Source organism: Gastrolobium bilobum, unplaced genomic scaffold (genome assembly GCF_033153095.1).
Source record: "Gastrolobium bilobum isolate Gb01-03AN ecotype WA unplaced genomic scaffold, APGP_CSIRO_Gbil_v1 utg5659, whole genome shotgun sequence".
NCBI lineage: Eukaryota > Viridiplantae > Streptophyta > Magnoliopsida > Fabales > Fabaceae > Gastrolobium > Gastrolobium bilobum.
This window is the reverse complement of record NW_026897984.1, coordinates 3,023-26,978: the sequence shown is the minus strand read 5'-3', so window position 1 is coordinate 26,978 and position 23,956 is coordinate 3,023. Positions and strand designations below refer to the sequence as shown.

Below are 23,956 nucleotides of genomic sequence, written 5' to 3'. Positions count from 1 at the left end.
AATATTAGAAGCAACCAGGGACGGAACTTCATTGTAGTTTCAAAAATTTTAAAACTCCCATAGAAGTACTAAAAAAAGAGAATTACAAGTACTTCTCCCTAAACATTATCAAAAACATTAAACAGCTACTCATTTTCCACCACTGGAAGCAACTCTTAGTCCAATGCAATAATCGTCACAATTTACTTAACGATTTTGCGTTGCACAAATTTCAGCTATGAGCGTCAATGATCATATCCTGAATACACATGCCGCACCAACATGGCATAACACAAAATGCCAAAGCAATTTACTTAACAGTTGAGTATATATGATAGAGTTACGGGGATCAGAAGTAACCCACATCCCTATGATATCAAGGCCGAGGTCTCTTATTGCTGCACAAGGGGCACTTATACTGTTTGATGTTCTCAGCCCGAGCAGGAGTGATCCTCACACAGTTGCCATGGAACCACCTCTCACATATGTCGCAACAAATCCAGAACTCATCAGCTGCATAACTCTCCCCACATGCACCACACAAGGTCTCCCCATGCTCATCATCTTCTTCATTGAATCCCTCATTCTCATCCATAGCTTGCCTTGAATGACTCTCCGGTTCAGATCCTCGCTATTTTGTTCCAATGCGGAGACAATCATACAGAAATGACATATTAAGAAGGAAATAAATGCATTAAGTAAACATCATGATAACTCTATTTAGCATTTATGAGAAGACATTTCCTACTTCTATTCAGACCAGACATATGGATCTACAATAGTAACAAAGCTGGAGTTGATGCTTTAACAGACTCCAAACAATGAATAGTGAAATTATGACATTTCAAATAATTAGTAAAAAAATAGAGAATAATATACAAGGAAGGGCGGAGGCAACAAGATATTTTTTACCCCTTTTGAACTGGACTTTGATTTGTTGCTGTTGTGGTTTGGAACTGGTGGCTTTTCCTTTGCTTGTTTCTTTGCAGCTCCAGTCACAATCTCAAACACTGTTGGCAGATCATTAATCATAGTGAAAAGGCTTTTCCTGCATGAAGAATTAAACTTTATTACAGATCAGGATATAAATTACAAGTATAAATATGCCAACATACATGCCATAGTCCATTTTTAGTTCTGAATGAACTATTTTTGCTTTCCATCTTGCTAATTTTTGACATATATCATCACATCAGTTCTGTATTCCATCCAATTTGTCACCCTCACTTTCTAAGGACCAGAAAGCCATACCAAACAACGACCGGTACATCTCTACTTGTTAACCATATCTAAAAATATGGAGGCACAATACATACGGAAACTACATACAAATTTTTTTGCTAACAACCTGTCCTGTAGACCCATGAAAACAATGCGAAGTGTCAAACCCCCTTTTTTCTATAAAGAGGGAAGCTCAGAATCTCAATACAATGGGAAAAGATATACATGGAAATTTTATTGCCAACGTGTCATGTAACCCATGCAAACAATGCAAAATTCCATAAAGAGAGAAGCTTAGATTCGAAAATGCAAATTCTTAATAAGTCATTCCCTCCACATGAGTTCATATAACAGTGAACTGTTAATGAAGTAGTTCAATTGTAAAAACCATTTGAATCCAGTATAAGCAAAGGAAAATAAGGAAGGAGACTGGCATAATTGTGCCTTGCTTATGCTTTTTTCAGATCTGCTTTTCCTTTTGCAATTGAATAACATAAAATTAAATGCCCTAACCTACAAGTGGTAGACTTGGTTAACCTCATGACAGTTCATGTTGAACGAAAATCTGGCATATAAAATATACTTATTCAGGCATCATAACTTCAGTCAAATAAATAATCAGAAGACGTTAAATACTGCATAGATACAAATGGGTATGAAATTTTTTCTAAATCTTCCTCTCTGAATACTGCATTTCTTATGAAGATTTAAGCAAGGAGGTCCTACATATTTTATGAAGAGTTTACATTATAATCACCATTATAACGTTTTTCCATTACCAAAATTTCCATCAAAAACACTACACAGACAAATTAAATAAAATCAATAGTGTCAAATCGGAAACATAAGTTCAGAAGTAATAGAAAATGAAATGCATACAAAACATGTTCTCATCCAAATCAGAAAACGGTTGCTTAGAGAAGAACTTAATAAAGGATTGGAGAAAAGAATCAGTATACCTGCTAGCTTTATCAAAACAAAATCTTGCCCCGAAGTAGAAAGCCACTGAAAGTAGCCATGCATCACTGTGAGCAGCAACTAAAGCTAGCCAGTCCTCTATTCGCATCCCATCCCTAGCAAAATTTATCCCCAACGAAGGCTCCGGAAGTTCGGCAGGAACTTCTTCAGCAGGTACATTAACTTCCCAAAGTTCGTTAGGAAATCCAAACAGACAAAGATTCTCCCTTTCTGATGTACAACACAGGTAAACAAATAAAAGCTTCAATAAATTTCACAATGTAGTTACTTCTAGTAATGTTTTCTGCTCTGCTTATCATTTATAAACTAATACAATAATTTGAACATACGAATGAGAGAAAGAGAGATTAAAACATAGACAAGTTTGTTTGATAAATGAAATTAAATGAAATTCAACATCAAATTTCAACTTGAGAATTAATCAGACAATGCAGCAGGTGCTAAATAAGCATGAAAAAACCATAAAGAATATAATTAGCTCCAGCTAAAAGATGTTAGAGAAACAAAATAGAAAAGTAAAGCATCCAGCTCTACCAATTTTTCATTATCCCAAATTCAAATAGAAGTAAACATGCACGGTATTTGAAATCACATTTAGATTCTTCTTTTATTATAATGGAATTCAGGAAAAAAATAATAGAAAAATATAGATAAAGTGTTAAATTTTATGCCTTCACCATCAATGACCTCATGCAATCACTTCATACACAACCACAAACAACGCAGTAAATAAGTAACCATCACAAAAGAAATCAGACACTGAACACAAAAAATAAACAAGTAAATAAATAAATGATTCTTTTATTAAAAAAAAAAACTGGCAACGCAAGAAAAATAAAACCCTAACCAGGATCGCATTGCTTGAAAAATTCCTCAGAATCTGCAAAAATAAATAAATAAAAAAATGAATAAATTTAGGAAATTATTAAAAAATAAAGAAGAAAAAAGAAGAGGAATTGGATAGAGAAAACGAGACCAGTGGTGAGGGCTTTGAGGATGGCGGCTCTGCGGCCTTTGAAGTCCCGAAAAACCTCATTGACGGCTCCACCGTCCATTAAACCCTTTTTTTTTTTTATTATTATCTTTATTTGTTGAACAATGGCAACGTTAGAGAGTGAAAGAAGAACAAAGAACAAGGAAGGTGGAGTGAAGAGGAAATATAAATATTGTGAAGGACCGAAAGGGTATTTATGTACAATTTGGATTTGTAGAACCACAAAAGAGAGGGAAGATAGTAACGCAGATTATAGACTGTGGATGCGCCGTTCCCTGCTAAACCCCTTGTGCTCTTGCGTTACCAACGTTGATATTCATAAAATATTGCTTATTCTTTTATGGGATGAGATATTGTGACACACAAATAATGTTACGCACAATGTTACGACCACATCTTAACCGTTGATTTCCGCCAATCAACGATTATTATTTATTGCGAATTAATAATTAATTAATGAGTTTGATTTAAAAAATGATAACCGTTGATTGGCGGAAATCAACGGTTAAGATGTGGTCGTAACATTGTGCGTAACATTATTTGTGTGTCACAATATCCTATCTCATGTGACACATAAATGATGTTACGCACAATGTTACGACCACATCTTAACCGTTGATTTCTGCCAATCAATAGTTATTATTTATTGTGAATTAATAATTAATTAATGAGTTTGATTTAAAAAATGATAACCGTTGATTGGCGGAAATCAACGGGGTCGTAACATTGTGCGTAACATTATTTGTGTGTCACAATATCCTATCCCATTAATATGGGATAGGATATTGTGACACACAAATAATGTTACGCACAATGTTACGACCACATCTTAACCGTTGATTTCCGCCAATCAACGGTTATCATTTTTTAAATCAAACTCATTAATTAATTATTAATTCGCAATAAATAATAATTGTTGATTGGTAGAAATCAACTGTTAATATTAGTAACTAAACTTGAGAGTATTTTTTTTTTTTTTTTTAATCTTTTAGTGTTTATATGGAAACAATGGTCAAAGGTCCACGATGACAAAATGGTAACTGCTGGTAATAATGGTTGCACAACATGCACAATGGTTCCTAGTAATAAATAAATAATATAATAAAATATTTATTTTAAATTTTGTCTTAAATGCTAGTAATTTTAATTCTTAGAATCTAATAAATTAAAAATTTAATGAGATAGTATATTCTTACTACCAATTAGTATTATATTAATGTCAATACTAGTTTGTTTCACCGTTAGATCGATTTTATTGATCTAATGGTTGTGATTTAACTATCTAAAAGTCTTCTTTCTTATCTTTATATTCAATACTTTATATTGATTTTCACTTTTGTATGGTTATAATTCCACATATTTAATGTGAATCATAATTATACAAAGGTTGAAATAAATATAACCATTAGATCAACATAATCGATCCAACAGTGGAACAAACTAGTAGTGGCATTGGTAATAACACTAATTGGTAATAGTAATATCTTATCTTGAATTTAATATAAAGGAAAGTTATTCTTACAACTAGGGATGATAAACGAATCAGGGACCTTTGAACTAACTCGTGAAGGCTTGGGTTTACATGTCTAAAATTGATTGTTGTAACTAGGCTTGAACTTGTATAAAAGCTAGTTTAATGAAGATGCCTCAGTCTCCAATTTAAAAACTCAGCTTTAGAGCCTTTCAGGCTGGCCTAATATACTAACTTTTATTTTTATTTTATATTTTTTATACTAGTCATAATAGTTCTCTCTCTCCTAAACCTATTTTACCCCATTTTATTAGTTAAACAGATTTTTTGAATTATTTTGTTCTATATTACGCTATTTGGATATACATTGAATTATGAATCTTTGTGTAATTATTAATGCTGTTGATCATATATTCTGTTTGGATAAATTTTGTTTTGTTTTTTTAACTAAATCAGGCTTTTATTTTTTGTAAATAAGTCATGCCATATGCCGTTAATTATATTCATAACAGGTAATTGGTTAGGCCAGACTGACATATTTAAATACATGCTTAGCCTTTTAAGATCAAAGCTCGACTCGACTCGGCCCATTAATACCCTTACTTACAACCCATTTTAGTTTACAACCTATTTTAGTTTACAACCTCTTACAATCATATTTTAACTATTAATTTTCGTCAATTAACGATTATTATTTCTGCAAATCAATTCAGATATGATTGTAAGAAGTTGAAAAAAAAAATAGATTTTTCTCTTTAATATATTATAAAATAACTATTGTTTGACTGAATGGAGTTGAATTCAGTGTGGGAATTCTAACTCTAATGCACACAAAAAAAATATAGTTAAATTTGAAAGGTCGAATTCCAATTACAGAACTAAATAAAAGTTGAATCTCATATAGTAATTGACAATAATCGAAACCCATTCTATAATTAATTAATACACATTATTTTTTTGGTAAACACTCTTATTAATACACATTTCATTAGGCAAGTTATTGTCAATTGCATAACTAGTTTTTTTTTTAATACATGAAGAATTGCATAACTAGTTACATGTAAATTAACCGTAAAAAGAAAAAAAAAATCTAAATTAAATTCTTCTAAATTTTAAATAAAAATCATTTGAGTTTACGGTTAATGCATCGTCAATATAAATTATTATTTTAGGGAAAAATGTTTGTCATTTTAAATGACAGGACACTCGGTCCTTTTAAGAGAGAGACAAACACAGAATTTTTTTTATTTAAATTTTAAATTAAAAAACCACTCACTTTCTCTGTCCCATGATTTCCATTTTTTGTGTCTATCTCTCTCCTAAAATGATATAACTTATATTATTTAAAATGACATAACTTATATCATTTAAAATGACAAACACCAAATCCTTTATTTTAACATTAAAAAGGAATTTGTTCTGGACCGAGATAATTTGCTCCTTCTAGTCATGCGATATAGATCTTACGGATATTGATTTTTTTTTTTGTCCTAATCCTTATTCGTTGTCGCTATGTACACGTCATAGGCAGTTTCAAAGAATCAAGGTTATTTTAATAGGGTATATTGGATTTATATTTCAAAAGATTTTAATAGATTGTTTTTGAATAAAAAAATTCGTTGGTATTCGATTAGGATTTTAATGTATTGAAAAAAAGTCATGCAGTATTCGATTAGAATTTTAAATGATTATCCGTCCAAATCCGTTAGTATTCAATCAAGATTTTAAACAATGAAATCACAATCTCATGGTATTCAAAAATCTGACGATTTTAATGAATTTTCTATTGGTGTGGATTTCGTAAGACTTTTTAGTGAAAAAATATAAATAGGATGTCTCTCTCACAATCTCACCCTAACCCCTATTATTTCTTGAGATTCTTCTGTTGCAATGTTTTCTTCTTCTTTTGGCAGGTTGACTGCTCGAAATTGGGTTTCGCCATGGGAGCTTCGTCAAAACTAAAAAAATATATTTTTGAGCGATTTTCATCACAAAACAACTTAGCAAAAAACAACAAACCAACGAGATTTTTAAAATAATCTATCTCAAAAATAACATATTTTCGAGAAATTTTAGAAGTTTAAAAAGTGATTTTTCAAGCTATGGGTCGCGATTTTTCTTGGCACAAAAACATGATTTTTGTATTTAAAACAACATAAAAAAGTGAAAAAATAACAAGAGAACTAAAACCCTGAAACCATTTTTCGTTTTACATCAATGAAATAATATCAATTTAAAGAAAGATTGAAATTTTCATAATATGAACCCTATATTTAGTAACAATACATTCATGAACGAAATTCCTTATTATAAGAAACGATTTCAAACAATTTTTATGTCAATAGATAACTAAAAACTTGTTCTCAAAAGCCCCAAAGCAATTTAAGGTTTCAATGTATCGATTGAAAAAAAATTGAGAAATTTTCTAAACTTTCATGTAATTAAACCCAAATATTTAGATTCGAAATTTTCTTAGAATATTCAATGAAAATATGCATATGATATATGGTTAGAAAACTCTCATCACGTAAAGTAAAAACCCCAAGATTTTCAAGATCAATTGCAAAAAATTTCAAACGAAATTTTATCATGAACTTTAGGTTCTATATGCAAATTTAGAATTATTTTTATAATTAAAAAAATTGGGTCTTATAATCATATATGCATAGCTTTGAAACCAAATAAAGAAGATAATTTTCAACCCAATAGATATGTGAAAAGTTGTTGTTTAGTAATTTTGAATGTTTGTTAAAAATTATATTATGTTTTACTGATTGAGAAAATTATATTAGGTTTTACTTTCTTTTTATTAATCTCATTGCATTTCTTTGTTATTTTTTTGTGGGGGAAGATTATACTTACAACATATTTTTGTTTACAACCATATCTTAACCGTTAATTTCCGTTAATCAATGGTTATTACTTTCGTAAATCAAACTCATTAATTAATATTTAATTTGCAATGAATGATAATCGTTGATAGACGGAAATCAACGATTAAAATATGGTTGTAAAATATTATAAACCAAAATAGGTTGTAAGTATAACCTTTCACTTTTTTATTGACTTTTGTAATTTTGAATGTTTGTTAAAAATTCATATGGTTTTTTAAAATCTTATAAATCCATATTGTCCTTTCAAATCTTATAAATTCTATTAAAATCCTTTAAAATCCAATATTATGAAATCTTGATTGTAAAAAAAGTCTTTTAAAAAAGTCTTTAAAGTCTCTTCAATTCTAAATAGTCTTTTAAAATCTATAAAAAAAATTAGCTCAAAAAAGTCTTTTAAAATCCTAATATAATACACCCCTTTAGGCTTTGTTTGGGAGTTTTGAGGGAAAAAAAGGAAGGGAATCCAAAGGGAAAGAAGGGAAGGAAGGGAAGGGAAGGAAGGGAAGGGTAAGGGGTAAATTGGAGGGTCAACGAAATATTTTTACAATTTTACACTTTTTTAAAAATTAATATAATTATTATATTACAAATAAAATTAAATTTAAATTTTCTAAACAAAATTATTTATGTATTTTTCATACTACAAAAAAAGATCATATTTTCGACAAAAATTCTAAGTTGCAAACAATGAAAATTCCGTCAAAAAATTATATTTTCGACGGTATACTTTTCATCGAAAGGCGACGGAAGTTTTATCCCATGAAATTTTTTACAAAAATAAATTTTCTATCAAAATTTACAATGGAATTTAGTTTCCGTCAAAAGCTTTAACGAAAATGATTTGTTAAACATTTTCAACGACAAAAATTCCATCAAAAGCTTTGATGAAAAAAAGAATTCCGTCAAAAAATTTGACGAAATTTTTTCCCTCAAATTTTTTTGTTGAAAATGTATCCCAACGAAAATTTCTTTGTCAAAAATTTTGAGGGAAATTTTTCTATGAAACTTTCGACCGAATTTAGATTCCGTAAAGAATTTTGACAGAATATTGTTTGTGACGAAATTTTTTACAAAAAAATTTTTCGTCGAAATTTTTTATGGAAATATTTTCTATCGAAATCTTTGGATAGCAATCAGAAATGTGTTCATTGAAAATTTTGATAGAAATATTTTTTGTCAAAAATTTTGCCGAAAATATTTTCGATGGAAATGTGTCTCGTCGAAAATTTCAACGGAATTTTTTTCCGCAAAAAAGTACGATGAAAATATTTTCATCGAAAACTTTTGATGGAATTTAGATTTTGTAAAAAAAATTAACAAATTTTTTTTTCCGTCAAACATTTTTCACATAAATATTTTTCGTGAAAACATTTTACGAAAATTTTCATTGGAAATGTGTTTTGTTAAAAATTTTGAGGGAAATATTCTTCGTCGAAAATTTTAACGAATATGTTTTTTTCTCAAATATTTTAAGGGAAATATTTTGACGGAATTTAGATTCCGTAAAGATTTTTGACACAAAAATATTTTTCGTCATAAATTATTACGGATTTTTTTTTTGTCACAATTTAGATTCCATTTAAAATTTTGATAGAATTATTTTCCGTTGAAAAATTGGACGGAAATGTTTTCCGACAAAAATTTTACGGAATTGTTTTCTGTCAAAAAATTTCGATGGAAATATTTTTGCTTGAAAAGTTTGACTGAAATATTTTCGTTGAAAGTTTCAACGGAATTTAGATTCTATCAAGAATTTTCACTGATTTTTTTCCGAAAAAAACTTATGTCAGTGATTATAGCCAATTCTTCTTTCGTCTCTTTTTTCGACGTATTGTGATTTTCGTCAAAAATTTCATCGTCACTATGTTCAACGAAATATTTTTCATTGATAAATATTGTCGGTATTTGAGACTTTCCAATAATGTCACTTTTAAAAATGATTCATATTTATGCAGTTTTCACAATTTAATGCTAAGGTTAGATAAATAATTTTTAATATTTCCCCCCTTAAATCTCCCAAATTGGGGGAAATTTAATTTTAAGGGTGGAGAGGGTTTTGCAAAAAATTTCAATTCCCTTCCTCCCTTTTTTAAAACTCACAAACAAGGGAAGAGCTTAATAAAACCTTCTCTTTCCCTTTCTTTTGTTTGAGAGTTTGGAGGGGAAGGAAATGAAGGAGATTCAGGGGAAAAGGGAAGGGAAGAGAAGGAAATTGAAGGGTATTTTCTTCACTTGTTTAAAAAAATGATAAGGAAGAAATTGGAGGGTCAATGAGATATTTTTACATTTTTACCATTTTTTAAAAATTAATATCATTATTATACTTTACAAATAAATTTAAATTTAAAATTTCTAAACAAAATTATTTATGTATTTAAAAAAGATCATATTTTCAACGAAAATTGTACGTTGCAAACGACAAAATTTTGGACGATGAAAAATTCCACCAAAAATTTGTATCTGATGAAATTTTTTACAAAAATAAAATTTTTTGTCAAAATTTTTTACAGAAAGCGAAAATGATTTTTAAATATTTTGGACGAAAAAAATTCCACCAAAAGTTTTGACGGAATATTTTTCGTCCAAAATCTTCGATGAAAATGTGTCCCAATGAAAATTTCTACGGAAATATTTTTTTCAAAAATTTATAGGGAAAGGTTTCCGTGTTTTGAGGGAAATGTTTATGTGAAACTTTCGACGGAATTTTGATTCCCTAAAGAGTTTTGACGAAATTATTTTTTCGTCGAATATTTTGACGGAAATAATTTCTGTCGAAAATTTTGGACAAAAGTATGTTCTGTTGAAAATTTTGATAGAAATGTTTTTATCAAAAAAAAATTCAAAAATTTTCCGTCAAAATTGTTTGATTGAAATATATTTCGTCGAAAATTTTGACGGAAATTTTTTTCGTCAAAAAGTATGACGAAAATATTTTCGTCGAAAATTTTTGACGGAATTTTGATTCTGTAAGTAATTTTGACGAATTTTTTTCGTCAAACTTTTTACAGAAATGTTTTCCGTCAAAACTTTTTACGAAATTTTTTCAATGAAAATGTGTTTCGTTAAAAATTTAGAGTGAAATATTCTTTGTCAAAAATTTCAACGAATATGTTTTTTTGTCAAATATTTTGACGAAATTTTGATTCCGTAAAGAAATTTGACAAAAAATTTTCTGTCAAAATTTTTTACATAAATATTTTTCGTCACAATTTTTCATGTAAATATTTTTCGTCAAAAATTTTCAATGGAAATGTGTTTCGTTGAAAATTTTGATCGAAATATTTTCCGTAAAAAATTTTGACGGAAATATTTTTGACAAATTTTTTTATAGAATTGTTTTATGTCGAAAATTTTCGACAGAAATATTTATGTTGAAAGTTTCAATGGAATTTATATTCTATCAAGAATTTTTTTCTGAAAAAATTTATGTCATTGATTATGGCCAAATCTTGTTTAGTCTCTATTTTCGACGTAATGTGATTTTTGTTAAAAAATTTGTTACTATTTTCGACGAAATATTTTTTGTCGATAAATTCTGTTATTATTTAAGACTTTTCTAATAATGTCATATTTAAAAATGATTCATACTTATGTAGTTTTTACATTTTAATGCTAAGAATAGATAAGTAATTTTCAATATTTTCCCCCTTAAACCCCCCAAATTGAGGGAACTTTAATTTTAAGGGTGATAAGGGTTTTGGAGGATTTTGCAAAAATTCCCAATTGCCTTTCCCCATAATTTTAAGGGAAAAATGTTTGTCATTTTAAATGATATAAAGTTATGTCATCTTAAGAGAGTGATAGACACAAAAAAATATTTTTTTATTTAAAATTTAAATTAAAAAAAATCACTCACTTTCTCTCCCATGATTTCCAATATTTGTGTCTATCTCTCTTAAAATGACATAACTTATGTCATTTTAAATGACAAACACCAAACCCTTGTTTTAAACTCAAAAACAAGGGAATGAATTAATAAAATCCTCCCCTTCCCTTCCTTCTCCTTCAAAAACCAACTCTCAAACAAAGCCTTAGCGGCTGTTTGATACAGGGACTTTCTTAGAAACGACGGGAAAGTACAGTGGTGTAAATTTGTTTCCAATGTTAGGAATGAGAAAACTAAAAATAATCTCAAATTTTTTTTCCGTCATTCCATTTTACACATGATATTTTCAAACAAAAATACCATCTGATACATGGTATTTTTATTTTCTTATAACACCAGTAGAATTAACTCAATATTCTCGAAAAAATTTTAGACATACCAAATATCTTTTCGTAACTTACCCGAAAAAACAATTTCTCATTATATTCCAAAAAGTCTTTTTTTTCCTTTAAAATAAAATATCTCCTCTATCAAACTCCCTCTTAGAATCTACCACCTCCGTGGCTATCTCTCTTACCACTAAACCACATATCCTTCAGTAACATTGATTCTCAGGGTCAGAAAGAATTTTATAAATAATAATTCATTTAATGAATTTAAATATATAAACAATATTATAAGATGTCAAATTTACTAATGAATGTGTTATAATATATTATTAAATGTAAATACAAAAATAATTTTTTTACACTAATATTACATCAAAATTATATTCAAATTATTTTATCAAGTTATGTGTAATTATTATAACTATATATCTTAAACATTTTCTATTTAACTATTCGTGCAATTGAACATCATTTGTCAAACAAATTTTTTAAAGAATAATATATTAAGGTATTTTATTAATGTACATGTTTATATCAAAGTAGGTATTTCTTTTACTAAAAATAAACTACTTAGGTTGATATTTTAAAAAATAAAAAATTTGAAAGGCTACAAAAGATGATGAGTTAAAAAATATACAAATAAAATAATAAAAGTCAAATTTTTTAAAAAATGGTTATATAGAAAATAAAATAATTCTTTTTTTTAAAGTACCTTATGTATGGGAAAAAAAGTAGTGGTTAAGGGTGTAAATAGGCCAAGCGGCTTGTCGGGGGCTCAAAACTTGGCTTGCTTTAAACTTGGCTTGACCTGACTTGTTTAATAAATAGAACGGATTCGAGCTTTAAGAAAAATTTATTTAGCAAACAAGCCCAAGTCTAATTTAATGAGGCTTGCCTTGAAAGCCCATGAACTAACATGATATATTATTATAATAAATAATGAAACTAGTGTCTGTCCTTTTAAAGGACATAGAATTATGTCATTTCAGTCAAAATTACACTGTTTTATACCGAGAGAAAGAGATGCACAATGGAAATCAAGGGGGAGAAAGTGAGAGATTTTTAATTTAAATATTAAATAAAAAACACTCATTTTAACTAAAATGACCATAATTTAAAAGGACAAATATTTTCCCCATAAATAATATATTTTTATATCAATAAATTATTAACCTTACTTTTTTACTATTGTCTACTGGCATTGTCTCACGGTCATAGCTTCACAAACAAGCTTTCTAATATTGGTCACTTCTTTCCTCCATCGGTCACCTACAGAATTTGATACATTTATAGTCTCAACATTTGGACGTATGTGAGTTTGAAAAAAATACATTTTATAATTATAAAAAGCCAAGTCAAGACTTTAATTTTTCATAAACAAGTAAAGCCAAGCCTAGAATTTAGCTCGTACAAGGTTAATGGGCCAAGCCAAGCTCAAAATATTATATGGCTCACTTGATAGTGATATTTATATGGAAATCCCAGAAGGATTCAAAATGCCCGAAGCACTTAAAAGTTCCTAGGAAATTTGTTCTATAAGGCTTCAAAGATCATTTATATGGATTAAAGCAATCAGTGCGTATGCAGTATAATCGCCTTAGTGAATATTTATTACAAGAAGGCTACAAAAGTGACCCAGTTTTCCCTTGTGTCTTTATTAAAAAACATGGATATAAATTTGTTATAATAAATGTATATGTTAATGACTTGAATATCATTGGCAATACTGAAGAACTTTCAAAAGCAGTAGATTAATTGAAGAAAGAATTCGAAATGAAAGATCTTGGAAAAATAAAGTTTTGCCTTGGATTGCAAATTGAGCACTTAACAAATGGAATATTCATTCATCAATCAACTTATACAGAGAATATTTTAAAATGATTTTACATGGATAAAGCACATCCATTGAGTACCCCAATGGTTGTGAGATTGCTGGACATAAATAAAGATCCATTTCGACCCTATGAAAATGAGGAAAAGCTTCTTAGTCCTAAAGTACCATATCTTAGTACAATTGGGGCACTAATGTATCTTGCTAATAATACACGTCCAAATATAGCATTTTCTGTAAACTTGTTAGCAAGATTTAGCTCCTCTCCAACACGAAGATACTGGAATGGTGTTAAGCATATATTTCGATACCTTAGAGGAACCACTGATATAGGTTTACTTTATTCAAATGATTATGGACATCAACTTGTTGGTTTTACATATGCAGGATATTTATCTAATCCACACAAAGCTAGATTCCAAACAGGATATTTATTCACAAGTGGAAGCACAACATTTTCATGGCATTCAACAAAGCAAACTAAAGCAGCCACTTCTTCAAACCATGCAGAGATAATAGTGATTCACGAGGCAAGTCGAGAATGCGTTTCGCTAAGATCAATGACGCAACACATCCGAAAAGCATGCGGTCTCCAGTTAGAAAAAGAGGTTCCAACAATATTGCATGAAGATAATGCTGCTTGTATAGCTCAATTAAAGGGAGGATACATCAAAGGAGACAGAACAAAGCATATTTCACCAAAATTCTTCTTCACTCATGATCTTCAACAAAATGGTGAAATTGATGTTCAACAAATCTGTTCAAGTGATGATTTGGCAGATTTATTTACTAAGGCGTTACCTACTTCAAATTTTGAGAAACTCGTTTACAAGATCGAGATGCGTAAACTCAGAGATATTAAATAATGTTATCATCAGGGGGAGTGAAATACGTGCTGCACTCTTTTTTCCTTCACTATGGTTTTGTCCCATTGGGTTTTCCTGATAAGATTTTCAATGAGGCAGCTTCTAATACATATTTCTTCTCAATAGGATTATTGGATATCCAATGGGAGTGTTATAAATAATTTGATTGTTGGTTGTCCATACCCATTATATAACCTTGATGACCGTTGGAGACGTTATGACTGTTCGAGACATTATGACTGTTGGAGACGTTATGACTGTTAAAGACGTTATGACTGTTGGAGACGTTATGACTATTGGAGAAGTAATTGTAGTTATTGTAACTTTCATGTTTTTTGAGCCTATAAATAAGGCATGTATAAAGCATCATGCGAGTACTATAATACAATAAGAATTTATTCCCCTATTTCTCTTATCTCTATATTCTTCTTCTAGTTCTTATTAATTTTACAACAAAAACAACTTTTGAAAACATCCCGTAGTTGTTTTGCTTTTTCAGTTTTTAAAACAAAAAAGCAGAAACTGTTTTGAAAACAGATAGCATGAAAACACTCTTTCCAAATAACTTTTTTTGTTTTATTTTTTTTAAAATTTAAAAACTGTCCTAGAGAACAGAAATCAAACAGAGCCTTTATATCCTATTTTGAATTTCAAACATTATGGATATCGAATTCAAGCCCCTTTATGATTGGAAAAATAAACAAAAAAGGATTAAAAAGATCTTCATGGATTTGGGCTTTTTTAGTGTGATTCAAATTAGGATTATAATCCTAATAAAAGATAATAAGAAAGAGGCGCCTAACTAACTTCTTCCAATCAAGAAAACTTCTCCTAACCAAATAGAACCAAGAACCCTAGTTCTTGGCCACTTATCACCATCCTCTTGTTCTTCCATTGTTGTTCCACTTAACCTTAAGACACCATCATAGTTTGAGGAGATTAAAACCCAAACACTCTAAGCCTCCACCTTGCCATCACCTATCAAGCATCCAAGGATAAGGAGTATTAAGGAGAAAGAGTTCTCATTGTAATCAAGAGGCAATTACGTGGATTACCATTAGAGAACGCCATACTCTTTGGGTCTTCAAGTGAAAAAGTACAAATTTTAACCCCATGCATATCTTTAACGAGTAAATCCTAGGTATGAACACATAAGGAACATAAATGGTTTATGTTTTCCACATCGAAGGAAAAGAAAAAAAAATTATTTTTCACCCTCATGTGCGGACACCATGGTAAGACCAAGGTATTACCTTTTTAACTTTCAGGAGGATGGTTGAAGATGATGAATAGGGCTGAGCTGTCCTCTCTGCATTGCTTTTCAAGGATGATTTTCTAACACTCAGACGCATCCAACAACATTCTATGCTTTGTTGCGCATTGGATGTCTCTGCTTTGTTCCGTGTTGGATGTCCTTTTGGGTGTTTTTTTAGTGTCATACCTTACAAAAAGTAAAAAGCAATAGACAGCTCACCTACTTTGTTCTCTCTCTCTCTCACTCTCTCTCTTTTCTTTACTTTTTCGTACTTTAGGTCGTTCCCTCATGCAAGTCAACAATTATTGCATTTGTAATAATATTTATAACATAAATGTACTAACAAGGGCGGAACGACTGGAGTTCTGCTGCAAAAACACTATAGATGGGAATGATTTTTCGTCCCATCAGATAACATTTGCATAAAAAGAAAAGCTAGTGTTTTTAGACTAAAATCCAAATGAATGTAGAAGTAAAGCTTGAAGGCATAAGCTAGATGAGGTGAAGGGCTACTAGAAAGATCACCTAAGGACAAGGAATGACTTGGACGCAAGAGAAACTAGGAAGTAAATTGCGGAAGAGGGCTTAGGATTCGAAACATTGATGAGTTTGAATCCTACCACATGATACAGTTTTGAAGGCAATAAGGGTGAAAGGATCCAAGCAATTAAGTTCCAATGCACATACAAGCAAAAAGAAATCCTCCTCAACAAAATCAAAATAAAAAAGAAAGTCAAAAAGCAAAAGCAAGAAAAAGGGAATAAGTGCAAAAGCACCAGGCAAAAGCCTAAAAAAGAAAATGCAAAAAAGGAAGGCAAAGTCAAATAAAAGGTGCAAGGTGGACACTCGTTCCTTCAACTCTTGTATACATGGGAATTAATTTAGATTTGGCAAAGTATGGCATCAAGTAAATAGGCCTTATGACTCTTTGTTTGAAGCTCTAAGTTAGATCAACCCGAAAAGGAAGTTCCTTACACACTCACTGATTAGTCCAGAAGCAATGAAGCCTTGAGAAGATGAATCCAACAAGGAGTACTAAAGTTGAATGAATATGATGGTTAAAAATCAAATATCGCATGTCATTGTGATATAATAGTGCTATGATAGTAATGATACAAAATTTAGTTCACATCTTATTCATTTTTCAATACGGAACGAAAGTCTTTCCACCCCTTTTTAGTATGTTTAGCCATAAATATTGGTTTAAATTCAATAAATGTTAGTTTGTATTAAGGAACGACTGCCAGCATAGAATAGTAAGAGATGAAAGAGATAAAAGAGTGATGAGTTGTCCCTTACTTTTGATTTTTGATTCCACTCACATCTGTTTTTTGATTTTCTACAGAGTACGGTTGCAAAGCATATCAAAAAGGACAAACACGCACAACAAAGCAGACAAAGGACACTGTGACATACAATGTAACATCTTGAGCGCTGACGAGGGCGGGGATGATCGCTGGTGCGCAATGGCACAGACAAGGAGCGACTCCTGGCAAGCTTCCAGCGGCAGAGGTACATGAATGAATCGAATCAACATCCAAAAGAGAGGGATTCCAGAGACTGTGCTAGTATAGGACAGTACAATTGAGGATAACTTATAAGAATTAATTGGTACTACCTATACTAACAAGATGCATCTACTTTTCGGTAGCCCAGAACGGAAGAACTCCATAGTTAAACGTGCTTGACTTGCAGTAATTCTGGGATGGGTGACCTCCTGGGAAGTTTTCCCAGGAAGTGTGCGAGTAAGGAAAAACCACACTGAAAAGTCTCGTGTTAGTATGTGGGGATAGTCATTGATTCTTGAAGTGGCCGAGTGTTACAAGTGGTATCAGAGCAGGGCCTTTCTCCCAGTACGGAGTGGTTCGAGGACGAACCAGGCGGAAGCTGGTGGGCATGTAACATCTTGAGCGCTGGCGAGGGTGAACAGCTTATAAGAATTAATTGGTACTACCTATACTAACAAGATGCATCTACTTTTCGATAGCCCGGAACGGAAGAACTCCATAGTTAAGTGTGCTTGACTTGCAGTAATTTTGGGATGGGTGACCTTTGCAGTAATTTTGGGATGGGTGACCTCTGGGAAGTTTTCCCAGGAAGTGTGCGAGTGATAAAAAAGGACACTGAAAAGTCTCGTGTTAGTATGTGGGGATAGTCATTGATTCTTGAAGAGGCCGGACATTACATACAACAGAGTAGGCAAGGATGTTGGACGCGTTTGACTGTTAGAAGATTATCCTTGGAAAAACAGAGCAGAGGAGAGAGCTTAACACCAATCTTATCCACCTTAATTCAAAGTCCATCGTCTGATCAAAGAATCAAGGAGACATCCTCGATCAAATGGTGCAGGAAACAACTTGAAGTAATAACAATATTGCCACTATTTTCCTATCCTATAAATAAAACATCAGACGAAGGCATAAGAAGCTTTTGGCAAGCAAGTTTAGCTTTGGAGCAACACCCTTATCTTTTATTTTCCTCTCTTGAGACTCCCCACGAGCAAACATCCATTTTCTCCATTTTCCCTTTACTGTTGTATTTAGTTATTGTGTATTATTGAGTCTTTGAATTTGTATTTTCTCTTCTACCATTTTGTCTTCATCAGCTTGAATCTTGGGTCTATGGGATTTCAAGTTGTTAAGATTATATTTGTATTTTCAGCCATGTCTTTGAACATGAACTAATTTCTTTTGGAATGAAAAAATTGTGAAGCTGTTAAACTCTATAATTGAATCTCTTGTATTTATTTCAATGGGGTTTCTATTGTTTGAATGATTTAATATCTTGTATCACCAGAACTTGAACATGACTAAGAAAGGAACTTCCTTAAGGAAGGGATTTCAGACAGCTGAATATTAAGAGGAAGGTAAAGAATGTGGAAACACTTTCGCTGGTTTCCTTAGGAATAAGGAACCCCCTTGTTCGCTAATGGTTCTGCCCAAAGTAAATGTTGGGAATGAAGTTTCCATAGGAATATGGGACTTGGTATACCATTTCAGTCAAAGAGCTGAGGAATCAACATTGGCAATGAAGAGACTTGAACAAATCATTTAGGTGAGATCTTGAGCCTAGATTATAGTAGGTTTAGTAGTAGAACAGCGTATCCATTCATTTTCTTTAATTATCGTTTCGTTCAGCACATTTTCATTTACTATCACACCACACCACAACCATTATATTTTTCTATGACTTGTCGTTCATCCTTGAATTAGGAAGGACTTGAGTATATAACGATGTGAGGAATTGTTTTAAAGTTGATCTGCACCTTTTGTCATAGAGGGTACACCATTGTGATACTTGGGAACGACTAACCAGAACAGTTCAATACTGTTAACCCATCCTTTTATTCTTTAACATAGCTTAAAATTCATATTAGCAATACTTTCTCTGTGGAACGATAATCTGGGCATAAAACTCTCATTTATTACTTAATGTGTGCACTTGTGCAATTGGGAACGAACTAGTTTTCCTTGAGCAAATGCTAAGGGACCAATAGTCATAATCTTGGAAACAAATGCATTTTCTTTGCTTGATTGTAGGGACACCAACAGGTAGTATGGAGAATTTCATCAATAGTCATTAATACAAAATGTTGTTGAGTTGGTGTTAGTTGTGTTTGAAGGAAAGCTTTTGTTCCTCCAACCAAATGTATGGATCATTGTCATTTTACACATTCTGCTATTTTCCACGAGACTTCAGATTTATTGTCAAAGAGGCGAAGAAATAGATTCCTCGCTCCATTTCCATTCCAATCGATTCAAGAATGAGACAAAGAACTGATGGCACCTTCCAGTATCTCGATTAAAATACCTATAAATGGTATTTTTCGAAGAAATAGTATTCTTGCTTATTTCGACGACCCTACAAGCAACATTTTGAGTTTGGAGTGTGACATTTATCCCTTAAAGAGTTATTTTTGGGCTTATATTTGATGATTTAGTGCCATATATTATGCATAACTCCCTTATATTCATATAATATTTGCATTAATATTGCCTCTTTATGTTTTGAATGAAAAATATGCTAAGAGTTAATATTTGATGTTATTTCACTAGAGCTATTCGTTGTCTTTGAATTTTTTGTTGCATATCAGAGTCGTGGCAAAGCTGTAGCAATTGGGCTTTAGTGAAACGATGCTTTCAAGACGGGACAAACTACTGACATTTGAAATTAAAATTCAAACAAAGAGATAAGGTAGTTACAACACTGGATAAGGATTGAAAGCTGCGAAAGTTAAAGGATAAGCACATATATTCTCCAATCCCTACAATTAAGAAACAAAGAAGATAAATCTAATCTTAAAGACAAATCCTAATCCTCTTAGAAGCTACTTTTTCGGGAATTCAAATTGGAAGAGTTACTTGGCACCAAAATCAGAATTTTCTTTAAAAAGATAAGCCTGTGCACTTCAAAACTACACTGTAAACACTTAGGATAATTTGAAGGCTCCGTTGAGAGACATCCAATGGGTCAAGCGGTGAAACTAGGGTCTAGTAGAGACATCATTGGGTTCGGTTGATCCCTGTACCACCTTGGAAGACTTAGAAACAGTGTATGGTGGCTGAGCAAGGAGTTGCTGCAATGACAAAGCTACAATATTGCCCCTGTTTATCTTATCTTAGTTCTATGGAGTCTTTTTCTTCTTCTTTTTTTTATTTTTTTTATTTCAAGTTCGAGCTAAATTGTTAGGTTTGGGAGATAGAGTACTCATATTGTGATGTAAACCACATTTGCCTAAACTTTGCTATGTTATTCTTTATTAGTTGTTTAATAAAGTACTTAATCTTTAACCTTGTTGACTTACTGACAAGGAGCTACAAGTGTTATAGGATTTGGGCTATAGACATATAGGTGAACCCAGAACCTTATTAAACAATGTGGATTAACTAAGTCAAATTAATTTAGTTAGGTTGTGGGTAGAGACGTTATTCACACCACATAGATAAAGGGAACTTGAACTTAAAAAAATTCAGTAATTACTTGAGCCATAGATATATGGGAATTAGTTATTGGGCATACATGTATAGAAAGTGACAACCTCCACTTATAATTGTGTTCTGGTTACTGGTACAGGATAGTCATAGCATTGTTACAGTATTCTGGTGAAGTTGCAATATAAGAGAAATTGATCCTAATCTATCTTTTAATATTTGAAACTTTATTTTTTTTAGTGTGTTCTCGTACTTAATCAATAGTGTTAGTTTAGTTTAGTGATTAGTTTAGCTAATTTAGATCTTAGTTTAGTCCTTATTCATTATCTCAGTCTCATTGCTTCACTTAGAGCTGTAGCTTTATATAATCTCTATGGGAACGATACTTGGACTCGCACATCCTATATTACTTGTTGACACATCCTATATTACGTATTTGTGTGGTTATTATTATTTGATTGCAAAATTGCACAAGAAGAGACTCATGAGTTGGGTCCATAACACAACTAAAAAATATCATTTTATACTACTTTTCTTCCTACGTTTATATATTTGGTACATAAGATCCTCAAAACAGAACAACTTTTCTACATTAAAAAACAATGGCAAAAAGTATTGCTTTTCCCCTGTAGCAACTCTGTTAATATCTGTAATTTAAAGTGAATAAACATGACAATGATATATATATATATATATATATATATATATATATATATATATATATATATTGTTATGGACCCATATAATGGGCTTGTTGGATGGTTTGCTGATGGTGGAAAATTATAAGTTCTGATAGGGGACGTTCCTCTGTTCTTGCAGATCACAGATTCGTTCCCTTAGTTCCAACCCAAGTGCGCAAGTGCACGAATCAAGTAATAAAGGGAGTATTAATGCCCAAATTTTGTTTCCACGAGGATAAAATCTAATTATTGTCTTACACTGTTTTATAAAGAATGAAAATGAGAAGAAAAGTTAGTAAATGAAGTGTCTGGTCAAACGTTCCGAAGTGTCTGGTCAAACGTTCCCTACTGTCTTGACAACGTTCCTCAGAAACAGTAGGTTCAATCTGCTGGCAAACAATTACTCGCTGCGTTATGTATGTAATCCTTCCTATTTAGAAAAAGGTGAGATAATAATCATTGGAGTTGATAGTTATAATTATATAAAGTAAAAAAACTACTAAAGCAGAAATAACTATAATCAAGAGACAACATGGTGATGTTTTATAACAGTTAAACAAAAGGAACGGATTCACTGATTCACTCTTAAATAGATATTTTCTCTGCTCAAGACTTAGAAGTTCTTGGCTTTGTCCCAGTTTCTTGTCTGCCAACTCTGATTCCTCAGCTCATGGACTAGATGGCTCACAAGTTTCCATATTCCTACGGCTCCCTTGACTCCAACAGGTACTTAGTACAAAACCTTAAAATGGACGATCTGGCCCCTTATTCCTAAGGTGACCAGTAGTGTTTTTGCCATAACACTACCTTCTCCCAATGGCTAAGCTGTCTGAAATCCCTTCCTTATGTAAGTTCCTTTCTCAGTATGTGCCCAATTTCCATTGGTACACAATGAATATAGCTCACTTAGCCAAAGAAATACAAAAAGCTTCAGTCAAGAGTTTTGAAAACAGTTCTTTAAGAGTTTCACAGATTACCCGTTCCACAGATAGTTCAGCTCATGGCTGATATTTTAAACATAATTATTCTCAACTGAAGTCCCATAGACCCAAGATTCAGTTAAGAGATAACGAATGGAACGAAGAGAAAAACACTTATATTAATTTAAAAGACAATTTACAGAAGAAACAGAAAATGGAGAAAAATGGGTTATTGCTCGTGATAAGTCTTAATGGTTGATACATAGAAGAGAAGATGGGTTGTCACTTAACTATAGTTACAACTTAAAATAAATCTAAGCTACTAACTACTACTACTACTAGGTGATATCTTCCTTTCAGACTTCAAACCCTCCAGGATTCGATGATGTTTTTGTGTGTGGGTCCTCCTATTTATAGATGGAAGAGGAGTGGCAGTCTTGTAAATCCTTTAGAGCAAGTTGCTTGAATGAGGGGACGGGATGGTGGTAGCAGAGTGTGAAGACTGCGCAGATTGCTGGATGGAACAGGTTTTGGTGATGATTAGTCGTTGTTTGCAGTCTGCCCTATGCCTTGCTTTCTTTTTCAGCCAATGAGAACTCTTGATTCTCTGCTCTTCACTTCTTCAGCTGCTCAGTTGGTGCACCGCCTTGCTTTTAGAAGACTTTAACTCCACGTTACCTGCAAAGTGTACAGAGGCATTAAATGAGTTGAGCAGGTGCATTAAATGCGTCTCAGTTTGTTCCCCTTTTAATATATTTTAAATGAATACGTTAACATACGTTCCCCCACTGTGTTTTTGTCACAAATGTGTAAAACAAGTGATTTTCGTGCTGAAGTTGCTCATCAGATGAGGGAACGTGTGGTATTTTGTCATCAAAATGGGCTTAGATGGGAACAAATTTACGTCCCATCATACACCCCAAAACTAAACTGTTGGTTGTCATCAAACAACTCAGAAATATTGTATTGCCCAATTTCAAAGAATATCTCAACAGAAAGGAACTTGAGCCAGTGAGTAATTATAAACTTTTCAACATATGATCTACTCTTCATACTTAAACAGTAAGAGGATTCTTTCCCCAGATAAGTGAAGGTTGCTGATCTTTCATCTCACTGTCACTCAAGGGTTGGTGTTTGCTCTGTCCATTCCTGGATGTGATTCTTCACGACTTGCCTTTCTGCTGCTTTCCTATGAAGTACAAATGTCTTCCCTCCCAAGGATGAGTGTATGGAAGTGTGGAAGAATGGTGGTCTGACTTGTGGGGTCAAGGAACGTTTGCTTTTGTGCTTTTGAACTTGGACTTTTTCTGTTTGGGGGAACACCTTTTTTTTGTACCTTTTTCCCCCTTTGGAGGAAGGTTTTCTGATATTTTCTGAATTCTTTTGAATGGTTGTTCCCTTTTGTCTTTACTTTTCTTTCTTCTATCCTTTTTGTTCATTTTTGAATACGTTCCTTGTCCTTCTTGGTTGACCAGGTGGTGTATGATGGAGTGGAGGTGAGTGTGTGGTTCTTTTTGATCCTTGACAGTAGAGTCCATCTATCTTTCAGCAGTACTTACAACATGAAGGCAAGTTGAGAAGTTTCATTGTGGTTACACCTCAGGAACTCTCTCAGAAGTGGGTGTTTAGCCTTTTTCCGTTCCTTACCAGCTTGAGTTCACACAGATCAGCTTCTTTCAAAAATCTGAGGATTAAATTCCCTGCATTGTTTCTATTTCAAG

At 31.9% G+C, this 23,956-nt stretch overlaps 1 pseudogene; it reads right to left on the bottom strand.

The window, feature by feature from the left end:
* Positions 1 to 80: 80 nt before the first annotated feature.
* On the bottom strand, positions 81 to 3,427 carry LOC133311931 (PHD finger protein ALFIN-LIKE 4-like; annotated as a pseudogene).
* Between the last annotated feature and the right edge of the window lie 20,529 nt (positions 3,428 to 23,956).